Source organism: Scyliorhinus torazame, chromosome 11, assembly GCF_047496885.1.
Source record: "Scyliorhinus torazame isolate Kashiwa2021f chromosome 11, sScyTor2.1, whole genome shotgun sequence".
NCBI lineage: Eukaryota > Metazoa > Chordata > Chondrichthyes > Carcharhiniformes > Scyliorhinidae > Scyliorhinus > Scyliorhinus torazame.
In genome coordinates this window covers 93,063,902-93,077,770 of record NC_092717.1, presented here as the reverse complement: position 1 = coordinate 93,077,770, position 13,869 = coordinate 93,063,902, and the positions used below count along the sequence as shown (strand labels likewise).

General features: G+C 48.3%; 1 protein-coding gene and 1 long non-coding RNA gene across 2 annotated transcripts in view; one reads left to right on the top strand and one right to left on the bottom strand.

The window, feature by feature from the left end:
- LOC140385389 (uncharacterized) overlaps positions 1-9,132 on the top strand; it is a 29,716-nt gene extending 20,584 nt beyond the window's left edge. The window contains exon 3 of the long non-coding RNA XR_011933354.1: positions 8,871-9,132. This is a non-coding gene — a long non-coding RNA (uncharacterized lncRNA). The remainder of the gene's footprint in view (positions 1-8,870) is intronic.
- Positions 1-13,869, bottom strand: part of tpd52 (tumor protein D52) — a 324,801-nt gene that overhangs the window by 51,628 nt on the left and 259,304 nt on the right. The window lies entirely within an intron of this gene.

The following is a 13,869-nucleotide window of genomic DNA, read 5'->3' as shown; positions in this document are numbered from 1 at the left end:
CCCAGACCACTCCCACCTGGACCTCCCCATTATCATTGAGTTCCAAGTACTTTTCAATGCACCCCCTCACCCTTAGACACACACCCTCATCTGCCATTAGTCCCATGTCCATTCTCCAGGGTGGGCGCCCTTCTGTTTCCTCCCCTATCTCCAAGTCCACCCAATGTGGAGCGTGATCCGAAATGGCTATAGCCGTATACTCCGTTCCCCTCACCTTCGGGATCAACGCCCTTCCCAAAACAACAAAGTCTATTCGCGAATAGACTTTGTGGACATAGGAGAAAAACGAAAACTCCTTACTCCTCGGTCTGCTAAATCTCCACGGGTCTACTCCTCCCATCTGCTCCATAAAATCTTTAAGCACCCTGGCTGCTGCCGGCCTCCTTCCAGTCCTGGACCTCGACCTGTCCAGCCCTGGTTCCAACACCGTATTGAAATCTCCTCTCATTACCAACTTTCCCACCTCTAGGTCCGGGATGCGTCCTAGCATACGCCTCATAAAATTGGCATCATCCCAGTTCGGGGCATATACGTTTACCAAAACCACCGTCTCCCCCTGTAGTTTGCCACTCACCATCACGTATCTGCCCCCGCTATCCGCCACTATAGTCTTTGCCTCAAACATTACCCGCTTCCCCACTAATATAGCCACCCCCCTGTTTTTCGCATCTAGCCCCGAATGGAACACCTGCCCCACCCAACCTTTGCGTAGTCTCACCTGGTCTATCAGTTTCAAGTGCGTTTCCTGTAACATAACCACGTCTGCCTTAAGTTTCTTAAGGTGTGCGAGTACCCATGCCCTCTTTATCGGCCCGTTCAGCCCTCTCACGTTCCACGTGATCAGCCGGGTTGGGGGGCTTTTTACCCCCCCCCCCCCCCCCCTTGTCGATTAGCCATCCCCTTTTTCCAGCTCCTCACCTGGTTCCCACGCAGCTGTGTCACCCCCAGGCGGTGCCCCCCCGCCCATCCCACCCCATACTAGCTCCCCCCTCTCCCCAGCAGCAGCAGCCCAATAATTCCCCCCTCCCATCCCCCCCCCGCTAGATCCCCCACTAGCGTAGTTACACCCCCCATGTTGCTCCCACAAGTCAGCAAACTCTGGCCGACCTCGGCTTCCCCCCGTGACCTCGGCTCGCACCGTGCGACGCCCCCTCCTTCCTGCTTCCCTATTCCCGCCATGATTATCATAGCGCGGGAACCGAGCCCGCGATTCCCCTTGGCCCCGCCCCCAATGGCCAACGCCCCATCTCCTCCACCTCCTTTCCTCCCCCCACCACCTCCTGTGGAAGAGAGAAAAGTTACCACATCGCAGGATTAATAACATAAAACTCCTCTTTCCCCCCTTTTTACCCCCCTTTTCGCCCCCCCATACTCGCCCCACCACTTTGTTTCAAACGTTTTTTTTTTTTTAATAACCCGCTCATTCCAATTTTTCTTCCACGATAAAAGTCCACGCCTCATCCGCCGTCTCAAAGTAGTGGTGCCTCCCTTGATATGTGACCCACAGTCTTGCCGGTTGCAGCATTCCGAATTTTATCTTCTTTTTGTGAAGCACCGCCTTGGCCCGATTAAAGCTCGCCCTCCTTCTCGCCACCTCCGCACTCCAGTCTTGGTATACGCGGATCACCGCGTTCTCCCACTTACAGCTCCGAGTTTTCTTTGCCCATCTAAGGACCATCTCTTCGTCCTTAAAACAGAGGAATCTCACCACTATGGCTCTAGGAATTTCTCCTGCTCTCGGTCCTCGCGCCATCACTCGGTATGCTCCCTCCACCTCCAGCGGACCCGCCGGGGCCTCCGCTCCCATTAACGAGTGCAGCATCGTGCTCACATATGCCCCGACGTCCGCTCCCTCCGCACCTTCAGGAAGACTAAGAATCCTTAGGTTGTTCCTCCTCGCATTGTTCTCCAGCGCCTCCAGCCTTTCCACACATCGTTTATGGTGTGCCTCGTGCATCTCCGTCTTCACCACCAGGCCCTGTATGTCGTCCTCATTCTCGGCAGCCTTTGCCTTCACGACCCGAAGCTCTCGCTCCTGGGTCTTTTGCTCCTCCTTTAGCCCTTCGATCGCCTGTAATATCGGGGCCAACAGCTCCTTCTTCATTTCCTTTTTGAGTTCTTCCACGCAGCGTTTCAAAAACTCGTGTTGTTCAGGGCCCCATATTAGACTGCCACCTTCCGACGCCATCTTGGTTTTTGCTTGCCTTCCTTGCCGCTGCTCGAAAGGATCCACCACAATCCGGCCACCTTCCTCTCTTTTCATCCGTATCCAGGGGGGATTCCCTTCTGGTTCACCGCACAGTACTTTTAGCCGTTAAAATTGCCGTTGGGGCTCTTATTAAGAGCCCAAAAGTCCGTTCCACCGGGAGCTGCCGAAACGTGCGACTCAGCTGGTCATCGCCGCACCCGGAAGTGACTCGTAACTACTTTTATAAGTCAGTCAGGGTTACATCTTCCATCTTCCCTTCGTAATTTCCAACAACATTTTGGATTCCGAACTGTATAGCATACCTCAGTGCAATTCTAATTTCTATGTCCATTACTTCAGTACACTGTGTCAAGTTCAGATCCACCTTATAAGAATAAACCAGAGATCAAGTATTATTATTCAGCGTCCAGTAACCGGCTGTCCAAGTTGCAAGAAGATCCCAGATGAGCTCCCACTTTTGTTAAGATTCCAACTGACGTTACTACTGGATAAGTCAGATCCCAGGATGGAATGCAGCTTGATAAATACTAACTTTTAGATCGGTGGATGAACAGTCACAGGATAGTCAATGAACATGTAACAAAGGAATAACACATTAAACAAGAAAAGATTAACTAGAACACACTACTCCTTCACCCCAGCTATACCTTTACACACATACAAATTTATAAGGATAACACCAGTTACAAAATCCATCTTAGACTCTAATGTTCTTATTAAGTACACATTCCAGATAAACCAATCAGTGAAATGTGGTCAGACACCCACACTCTGAAAACAAGTGACAGATGCTAGCTACCCAGTATAACTTCTATGAATTTCTTGTCACTTCCCCCCAGATGCTAGTTACTTGATGAACCAGCTGATCTCACTGGAACTCTGACTTTCACACGAGGGTTTCCATACTCCGCCCTCACATGATATTCCTTGGAATCACTTCTCAAATAATGTTTTCTCTCAGATAGCTTCACCAAAGATCCACCGTGAGCATTTCAACCTCTCCTTTTGGCATTCCTCTTCCCTAGATCACCATGTGTATTCAAACATTCACGCAATCTCTCAGGTGCTCAGTCATGCCAACAGAACACCACTGCTTCACAAGCTGCATTATGGCGTCACCAACCTATTTATCACCTCGGATATCTGGCTTCTCGCAGCTAATGTCCCCCAGGTCTGCACCTTGCAGCCCTGTCTTTAATTTGGGGCCTCTCCTGCTCTTGACTTCACCAAACAGAATCGTTTTTCCAGATTCATGTTCATAGAATAGAAGTATTCTTACAGTGCAGAAGGAGGCCATTCAGCCCCTCGAGTCTGCATTGACCCTCCAAAAGAACCCCTTACCCCATCTCTGTAACCCCACCTAGCCTTTGGACAGTAAGGGGCAATTTAGCGTGGTTAATCCACCTTACCCACACATCTTTGGACTGAGGGGGAAAACCGGAGCACCCAGAGGAAACACACGCAGACATTGGGAAACCATGCAAACTGCACACAGAGTCGAGGTCAGAATCGAACCTGGTCCCTGGCACCGTGAAGCAGCCGTGTTACCCACTGCGCCACCGTGCCGCGTTCTTTGCAGCTTTGACTACAGTCTTCTTGGAGCTCTCTTCTGTCCCATTCACTGGTTTCTGGGACTTGCTGTTCCTGAGATTGGAACTAGCTTTCTGTCCCTGTGCATTGTCCTGCCTGTTTTATCAGTTTCCAAGAAAGCTGCTTACTCCTGGGTAAGCATCTTTCAACTCAACTGTTTCTGCTTTTTTGTGGCACCTGGTTGCTAAGCAACAGCTTATCTTTTTAAACCTGTGATTGTTTTAACATACCAAACCCTCAATATAATGTAGGCATCTAAACCAACCTACAGACTTGCAGGCACTTTTTTTTTTTTTACATGAAGCTAAAACTGAAGTTTTAATCTTTTCTTAGCATTATACAGAAATATACAAATATATTATATATTATACAAATACAGAAACATAAATTAAGTTTACTTAAAGCCATACCTTATTTATAATATCCACAAAAATAAATATAAATTACTTCAACTATCTCTTTTTCCTAACACTGACATGTCTCAGGAAAAGCACACAGAATGCACAAAGGTTCCAATTCAGTGATCCTTTGTTCAGTGTTGTGGCACCAAATGTACATGTACATTCAAGAAAAACATTATCCTAAAGAAACAAACCCCTTACAGTGGATAACCGTCGCTTGACACTGCACAACACTGAAAAAACATTGAGGGCTCAGCTCGTTGTCTTGAATCAGCAGTTGTGACGGTCATGTCCTTCCTACAAGGGTATCCAATTCCTACCTTTCAGTCTTCAGCCAATGTGGGCATTTGAAAATTGACTTTAAAAAGTGGTCAAAATGCTGCCCATGATGGCTGCTGAGGGTCAGGTGGCTACTCTTTGTAATTGCCGCACAGGCAAAGTATGAACTCACGTCTGAATCTGCTTCTGGAAAGTTCTCAAATGCAAATGGCTTTCCCAGGTGGAAATGGACCACCCTTACCAGCTCAATGGAAGAGATTAACAAAAAATGACTACCAGGCTTGCCAAGGTCGTGAGGAGGGAATATCAAATAAAGCTTTCCAGTGAGCTAATCGTAGCTGGCATGTTGATGGATCATCAATCATTTCCCTGTTGTGCATCAATCACCCTAGCTCCAACCAATTATGGGAGGCACTGAAACCTGACATCTTGAGATCAAAACTGGCTTCAGATAACAATCTTATGACTCCACAAGGGAACCAAGCAGGTCAGTCTGCAAACTAACAGGAAAGAACCCCTCCCACCAAGAAGGTAACCCAAGCATGAGAGAGGGGGATTCATTAGTTTCCATCTACAAAACTGGAGCACAACTTCATCTGGTGGCTCAGAGGCTGCCAACTTCCATTCACTGAAGAACCACAAGGGAGAATCATCCAAGACTGATACACGTACATTTTTAAAGTACTAAAATTTGGACACATGATTTACTTCTTGTATTTTATTTTGCTAGAAACCTAAACGCATGATTTGTCTCTAGAATCCATCTTGATCTGTGTATAAGGGAGTGAGTATGTTTAATTCCATATATTTTGGGGTGTGGTGTGTGAATAAACATCCATGTGTTCTTTTGATTTAAATTCATATGAAAGCCTGCATAATATTTATTGATGAAAATCACAACATTCCAAAAGTCAGAACACACCCTCTAAAACACATCTTCTTGCAGATAGCCAAGAGGTGAGAAGGAGAAACATTATCCTACCACCTCTCCCATCTGTAACACAGTGTTGCAGATTTATCTGTTAAACAATGTGAGCAAGAATGCTGCAGGAGTGAAGTGCAGTGATCCCAAACCTCTCTCTTTTATCCTTTATTGCCAATCTTCGCAAAATAGGTTTGGGTTTAAAACTGGACTGGAAGCAAAAGAAGCAAAGCTGAGAATTAGCACGCTCATGGCACTCCTGTTGCTAATTCCCCATTGCACTTGACCCATTGGTATTTCCAGTATCTCAGGGCTTCTTAGATTCAGGAGAATTCCGTGCATCTAGTCTGCCCTCCTTGATGCCATCTCCAGTTCTCCTGACCACTTCTCCGGACACTGCATAAGTCTCAGGCCGTTCTCTCCAGCTCCTGTTCTTCCTAACCATGCTTCAGCTTGCCACTTGTGGTCTCTCGCTCCACTCCCACAAGCCTACCAGGAAAATAAATCTCACCCCCAAAAAGACACACAACACGGGCTGAAAAATTCCCTATCTCAGCCCTTTCTCCACCATTGCCTCTTGCAGGCATGGATCGAGCCAACAGTTGCCACAGCAACCACAGGGCCAGGTGCGAGATGGGGAGACAGTGTGAGTGACCTCCTTGTTACACACATCCCTGCCTGAGTTGTTGTCCCACCAACTATACATGCCAAAAATGTCTCTTTACGAAGCAATTGTATAAATAACAAATTTGATTGAGCTATGATCGCTAAAACATTCAAATCAACATGAATGACAGTATTTTCTTCATTAATCACCAATCTGAGCAAGAGGAGGATTGGCCACCTGTGTTGCCACTTTCAGGGAACTGTCGACCTGCATGCCCATATTCCTGTGTATGTTAATGTTCATAAAGGTTCTGCCATTTACAGTATAATTCATACCTGGATTTGATCCTCCAAAATGCATCACCTCGCATTTGTTCGGATTAAACTCCATCTGCCATTTCTGTGCCCAAGTCTCCAATCTATATCCTGTTGTATTCTTTTTCAATCCTCGGCACCATCAGCAACTCCACCAATCTTCGTGTCATCCGCAAATTTACTAATCAGACCACCCACATTTTTCTCCAGGTCATTGAGATATACGACAAACAGAGGTCCCAGCACTGATTCCTGCGGAGTACTATAAGCTACAGATCTCCATTCTGAAAAACATCCTTCCACCACTACTCGGTCTTCTATAACCAAGCCAGTTCTGTATCCATCTAGCCAACCTACCCCGAACCCCATGTCAATTTAGTTTTTGTACCAGTCTGCCATGTGGGACCTTGTCAAATGCCTTACTAAAGTCCATATAAACTACATCTACAGCCCTTCACTCATAAATTTTCTTCGTCACCGCTTCAAAAAATTCACCATGCCCGAAGGTGGCGGTCTTTGGGGTATCAGGCCAGCCAGATCTATTCCTGGGGAGGAGGGCGGAGGCTCTTGCCTTTGCCTCCCTGATCGCCCGCCGTAGAATCCTGTTCAGCTGGCGGTCGGCAGCACCACCCAAAGCTGCAGACTGGCTGTCCGACCTCTCAGAATATCTCCAAATGGAGAAAATCAAATTCGCCATCCGAGGGTCAGACGACGGCTTCCACAGAACGTGGGAGCCATTCACCCAATTGTTCCGGGACCTGTTTGTGGCCAACAAACAAGCAGAAGAATAGCCAGGTAGCCAAGAATCAGGGGTAAGTAGCCGAGGCGGGGGAGGGAATAGCAGCTAAACCTAAGAGAAAAGAAAGGCGAACCACAGAAGAAGGGGAGGGGGGGGTGGGGTGGAAGAGGGAGGAGATGGGGAACAATAGAGGGCAACCTGTGAGATGGGGGGGGGGGGGGGGGGGGGGGGGAGACAAGGGAATGGCAGCCGGAAGGAGGGCACGGGAAACAATAACAAACTTGGCATCTACAGGAGCAGAGAACAAGGAAAATACGGGTGAAAGACGGGACGAATGGCGGAAGCGAAGGTGATCGTGAGACGACAATGGCAGAGAAAACCGTCCGGGAGAAGCAAGCGACAACACCAACACCATATCCATTCGCGTATTGCCCTCTGCAATTGTTCTGTAATTGTTTCCCCGGCGCCCAAATGTATATGCACCTCCCCAGTTTCTCCCCACCCCCCACAAACAGATGCCTACTTATGTGCTAAAAACAATACTGCCAATTGTACAGAGCTGTTGTTGTTGAGCCAGCACATAATACCCTCCCAGTTATTTTATTCTAACTTTTTTTTTGTTTGTTGTTGCTTGTTTTGTTTTTTTGTGCGTGTTCCCTTCTCACATAACAGTAAATATTTAAAAACCCAATAAAAAACATTTATTTAAAAAAAACCTCTTCATAAAACTCAATTACGATGGTGCGACATTACATTTGCTGTACAAAATCATGCTGCCCGTTACTAACGAGTCTATTTTCCTCCAAACGTGCATATATCCTGTCCCCCAGTATCTTTTCCAAAAGCTTCCCCACCACTGATGTCAGGCTCACTGGCCTATAATTTGCTGGATTATCCCTGCTTCCTTTCTTACAAGGGCGCAACATTGGCTATTTTCCAGTCCTCTGGAAACTCGCCTGTGGTCAATTTTCCAGTCCTCTGGAAACTCGCCTGTGGTCAAAGAGGATGTAAAGATAGCTGTTAAGCTCCCAGCTATTTCTCCACTTGCCTCCCACAGAAGCCTGGGATAGATCCCATCCGGCCCTGGGGACTTGTCTACCTGAATGCAATTTAGAATACCCAACACTTCCTCCTTTAACATACTCAAGAGCGTGCACACATCTAACTCTGACCTCAGCATCCGTCATGTCCTTCTCACTGGTGAATACGGTTATGGGCGAGGCGTTTTCAGAACCCCAAAATGTATCATGGAGTTCAACCAACTTCCCCCTTTAATGTATTTGTTACTTTTTCTAACACACGGCTTGTTCCCTAGGTGTGGGATTACAATTATGGACACGTGGGTTTTTAAGCACAAAGCACTGTTTATTCCATGAACTCAACTTGACATCTTAAATAAACATTGGATCTCTTAACACCCCTTTCTTCAAAGATAACTCAGAAAATATTGCAACAGTAACTAATTCCTCAAAACGTTCCTTCAAACTTCCAAGAGACTTAACACCTTTAAACAGAATTACATCATGTTAAAGGTTTTACTATTATGAGTTTAAATCACCCAAATGATCCAGAGATAGCCTTTCATGGCAGAGATCCAGCTCACTACAAACACAGGCACTACTAAGCTCTTTTCAAACTGCAAAACTAAACTGCAAAATGGCTGACCTGACCTCAGCTCCACCCACTCTCTGACATCACTGTTTTCTTAAAGGTACACTGCTTAAACATCCATGTCTTAAAGGTACTCTCACAAGACAATACCAATACAAAGTACTTATTAAGGATTTCACCCACTTCCTGTGTTTCCAGCATAACATCCGAGGAAACCGGAGCACCCGGAGGAAACCCACGCAGACACAGCGAGAACGTACAGACTCTGCACTGACAGTAACGCAAGCGGGGAATCGAACCTGGGACCCTGGTGTTGTGAAACAACAGTGCTAACCACTGTGCCACCCATATGTGGTGTTAGGTAATTTTGACATTCAGAATTCTCCCTCCATGTACCCGAACAGGCGCCAGAATGTGGTGAATAGGGGCTTTTCACAGTAACTTCATTGCAGTGTTAATGTAAGCCTACTTGTTTCAATAAAGATTATTAATAATAATAAAAATAATAATTGAGTGGGCCTACTCTTTCTCTTGCTATCCTGTTGCTCCAAATATATGCATAAAAAGCCTTGTGGATTCTCCTTAACCATGTTTGCTAAAGACATTTCATGGCCCCTTTTAGCCCTCCTAATTCCAGGTTTAAGTTCCTTCCTACTTTCACTGTACTCCTCAAGCGCTTTGTCAGTTTTTAGACGCCTAGACCTATCATATGCCTTCTTTTTCCTTTTGACTAAGCTTACAATTTTCCTTATCGTCCATGGTTCTCGAATCCTGCCATTTCTATCCTTCACTTTTGCGGGGACATGCCTGTCCTGCACTTCAAGCAACTGGCCTTTAAAAGCCTCCCACATGTCATACGTGGATTTACCCTCAAATAGCTGCAACCAATCCAAATTCCCCAGTTCCTGTCTAATTTGGATGTAATTGGCCCTCACCCAATTCAGCACCCTCACCCTTGGGCCACTCTTATCCTTATCTAGGACTACTCAAAATCTTATGGAATTATGATCATTAAGCCCAAAATGCTCCCCCACTGAAACATCAATCAGCTGGCCTGGCTCATTCCCCAATATCAAGTCTAGTATGGCCCCCTCCCTGGTTGGATTGGCAACATATCGTATCAAAAAGCCCTCCTGGACATAGCTAACAAATTGCTCTACATCCGAGCCGCTGGCTGTGAGCAATTCCCAGTCAATATGGGGGAAGTTAAAGTCACCCATCACAACTACCCTGCCTTTTTTCCACACTTTTTCAGTATGTGACTACACAACTGCTCCTCTGTCTCAGGCTGTTTTGAGGTCGATAGTGCACTCCCAACATTGTGATTTAACCCTTTTTTATTCCTGAGCTCCACCCATAATGCCTCATTGCAAGATCCCTCCAATGTGTCTTCCCTCAACACAGCTGTGATCTGCTCCCTAATCAGCAATGCAACTTTCCCACCTCTTTTGTTTCCCCTTCTGTCCCGTCTAAAACGATATCCCGGAATTGTTAAGATGCCAGTCCTGTCCATCCTTTAACCATGTCTCCGTAAATTACATCATAGTTTCATGCAGTAATCCAAGCTCTCAGTTCATCTGTCTTACCTGTTATACTTCTTGCATTGAAGCAAACACACTCCAGACCTACAATCCCGCTGAGCCCTGCGGCTTCCCTCTGCCTGCTCTTACTCTGCGCTATGTTTATCTCAGTCTCACTTTTTCCCCCAGTCTCTACACTTACTGGCCTAATGTTCCAGTTCCCACCCCCTGCCACACTAGTTTAAACCCTTCTGAACAGCACTGGCAAACCTCCCCCGCAGGATATTGGGGCCTCTCCAGTTCAGGTACAACCCTTCCTTCTTGTACAAGTCCCACCTTCCCTGGCAGACATCCCAGTGATCCAAATATCTAAAGCCCTCTCTCATACACCAGCTCTTTAGCCACGTGTTCAACTGTACCATCTCCGTATTCCAAGCCTCACTAGCACGTGGCATGAGGAGTAATCATGAAATTACTACCCTAGAGGTCCTGCTTTTTAGCTCCCGACCTAACTCCCTGAATTATCTTTTCAGGATCTCGTCCCTCTTCCTGCCTATGTCATTAGTATCAATGTGGACAATGACAACTGTCTGTTTACCCTCCTGTTTACCTTGTAGCTGTTCAGAGACATCCAGGACCTTGGCACCAGGGAGGCAACACACCATCCTGGAGTCCCATTTGCAGCCACAGAAACGCCTGTCTGTGCCCCTGACTGGCGAGTCTCCTACTACTATCACTCGCTTGGACTTAGCTCGACCCTGCTCTACAGCAGAACCAACCTGGCTGCTGCTGGTCTTCCTCTAAAAGGCTATCCCCCCCAACAGTATCCAAAACGGTTTACCTGTTTGAGAGGTAAGTAGCCACAGGAGCTCCTGCCTTACCTGCCCTGGTGGTCACCCACCTACCTGTCTGAACCTGTGGAGTATCTATCACACTCTCTGCCCCCTGTATGCTCGCAATGTGTTCAGCTGCTACTCCAACCAAACTACATAGTCTGTGAGGAGATGCAGCTGGTCACACTTCCCGCAGGCATTGTCGTCGGGGATGCTAGAAAGCTCCCTGATCTCCCACATCTGGCAGGAGGAGTATATCACAGCCCTAACTGCTATCTCTGTCCTTGTACACTTAAGATAGATATAAGAACTTCCAGGTGCGGCGATGACCAGCTGAGTCGCACGTTTCGGCAGCTCCCGGTGAAACGGACTTTTGGGCTCTTGACAGGAGCCCAACGGCAATTTTGACGGCTAAAAACACTGTGCGGAAAACCAGAAGGGAATCCCCCCTGGATACGGATGAAAAAAGGAGGAGAAAGTGGCCGGATTGCAGTGGATCCTTTAGAACAGCGGCAAGGAAGGCAAGCAAAAACCAAGATGGCGTCGGAAGGTGGCAGTTTAACATGGGGCCCTGAACAACAAGAGTTCTTGAAATGCTGTGTGGAGGAGCTCAAAAAGGAAATGAAGAAAGAGCTGTTGGCCCCGATACTACAGGCGATCGAAGGGCTAAAGGAGGAACAAAAGACCCAGGAGCGGGAGCTTCGGATCGTGAAGGCAAAGGCAGCCGAGAATGAGAACGACATACAGGGCCTGGTGGTGAAGACGGAGATGCATGAGGCACATCAGAAACGATGTGTGGAAAGGTTGGAGGCACTGGAGAACAACGCAAGGAGGAACAACCTGAGGATTCTTGGTCTTCCTGAAGGTGCGGAGGGAGCGGACGTCGGGGCATATGTGAGCACGATGCTGCACTCGTTAATGGGAGCGGAGGCCCCGGCGGGTCCGTTGGAGGTGGAGGGAGCATACCGAGTGATGGCGCGAGGACCGAGAGCAGGAGAAATTCCCAGAGCCATAGTGGTGAGATTCCTCCGTTTTAAGGATAGAGAAATGGTCCTTAGATGGGCAAAGAAAACCCTGAGCAGTAAATGGGAGAACGCGGTGATCCGCGTTTATCAAGACTGGAGTGCGGAGGTGGCGAGAAGGAGGGCGAGCTTTAATCGGGCCAAGGCGGTGCTTCATAAAAAGATAAAATTTGGAATGCTGCAACCGGCAAGACTGTAGGTCACATATCGAGGGAGGCACCACTACTTTGAGACGGCGGATGAAGCGTGGACTTTTATTGTGGAAGAAAAACTGGAATGAGCAGGTTATTAAAAAGAACGTTTGAACAAAGTGGTGGGGCGAATGTGGGGGGCGAAGAGGGGGTTTAAAAAGGGGGGAAAGAGGAGTTTTATGCACTAATCCTGCGATGTGGTAACTTTTCTCTCTTCCACAGGTGGTGATGGGGGGAGGAGGGGAGGTGGAGGAGGTGGGGCGTTGGCCATTGGGGGCGGGGCCAAGGGAGAAGCGCGGGCTTGGTTCCCGCGCTATGATAATCATGGCGGGAATAGAGAAGCAGGAAGGAGGGGGCGTCGCACGGTGCGAGCCGAGGTCACGGGGGGAAGCCGAGGTCGGCCAGAGTTTGCTGACTTCTGGGAGCAACATGGGGGGAGTAATTACACTAGCGGGGGTGGGGGGGGGGGGGGGGGTGGGAGGGGGGAATTACTGGGTTGCTGCTGCTGGGGAGAGGGGGAAGCTGGTATGGGAGGGGATGGGCGGGGGGGCACCGCCTGGGGGAGATACAGCTGCGTGGGAACCGGGTGAGGAGCTGGAAAAAGGGAATGGCTAATCGACAGGGGGGGGGGGGGGGTAGGAAGCCCCCCAACCCGGCTGATCACGTGGAACGTGAGAGGGCTGAACGGGCCGATAAAGAGGGCACGGGTACTCGCACACCTTAAGAAACTTAAGGCAGATGTGGTTATGTTACAGGAAACGCACCTGAAACTGATAGACCAGGTTAGGCTACGCAAAGGATGGGTGGGGCAGGTGTTCCATTCGGGGCTAGATGCGAAAAACAGGGGGGTGGCTATATTAGTGGGGAAGCGGGTAATGTTCGAGGCAAAGACTATAGTGGCGGATAACGGGGGCAGATACGTGATGGTGAGTGGCAAACTACAGGGGGAGACGGTGGTTTTGGTAAACGTATATGCCCCGAACTGGGATGATGCCAATTTTATGAGGCGGATGCTAGGACGCATTCCGGACCTAGAGATGGGAAAGCTGATAATGGGGGGAGATTTTAATACGGTGTTGGAACCAGGGCTGGATAGGTCGAAGTCCAGGACTGGAAGGAGGCCAGCAGCAGCCAAGGTACTTAAAGATTTTATGGAGCAGATGGGAGGTGTAGACCCGTGGAGATTTAGCAGACCTAGGAGTAAGGAGTTCTCGTTTTTCTCCTATGTCCATAAAGTCTACTCGCGAATAGACCTTTTTGTGCTGGGAAGGGCGTTGATCCCGAAGGTGAGGGGAACGGAGTATACGACTATAGCCGTTTCGGATTACGCTCCACACTGGGTAGACTTGGAGATAGGGGAGGAGACAGGAGGGCGCCCACCCTGGAGAATGGACATGGGACTAATGGCAGATGAGGGGGTGTGTCTAAGGGTGAGGGGGTGCATTGAAAAGTACTTGGAACTCAATGATAATGGGGAGGTCCAGGTGGGAGTGGTCTGGGAGGCGCTGAAGGCGGTGGTTAGAGGGGAGCTGATATCAATAAGGGCACATAAAGGGAAGCAGGAGAGTAAGGAACGGGAGCAGTTGCTGCAAGAACTTTTGAGGGTGGACAGACAATATGCGGAAGCACCG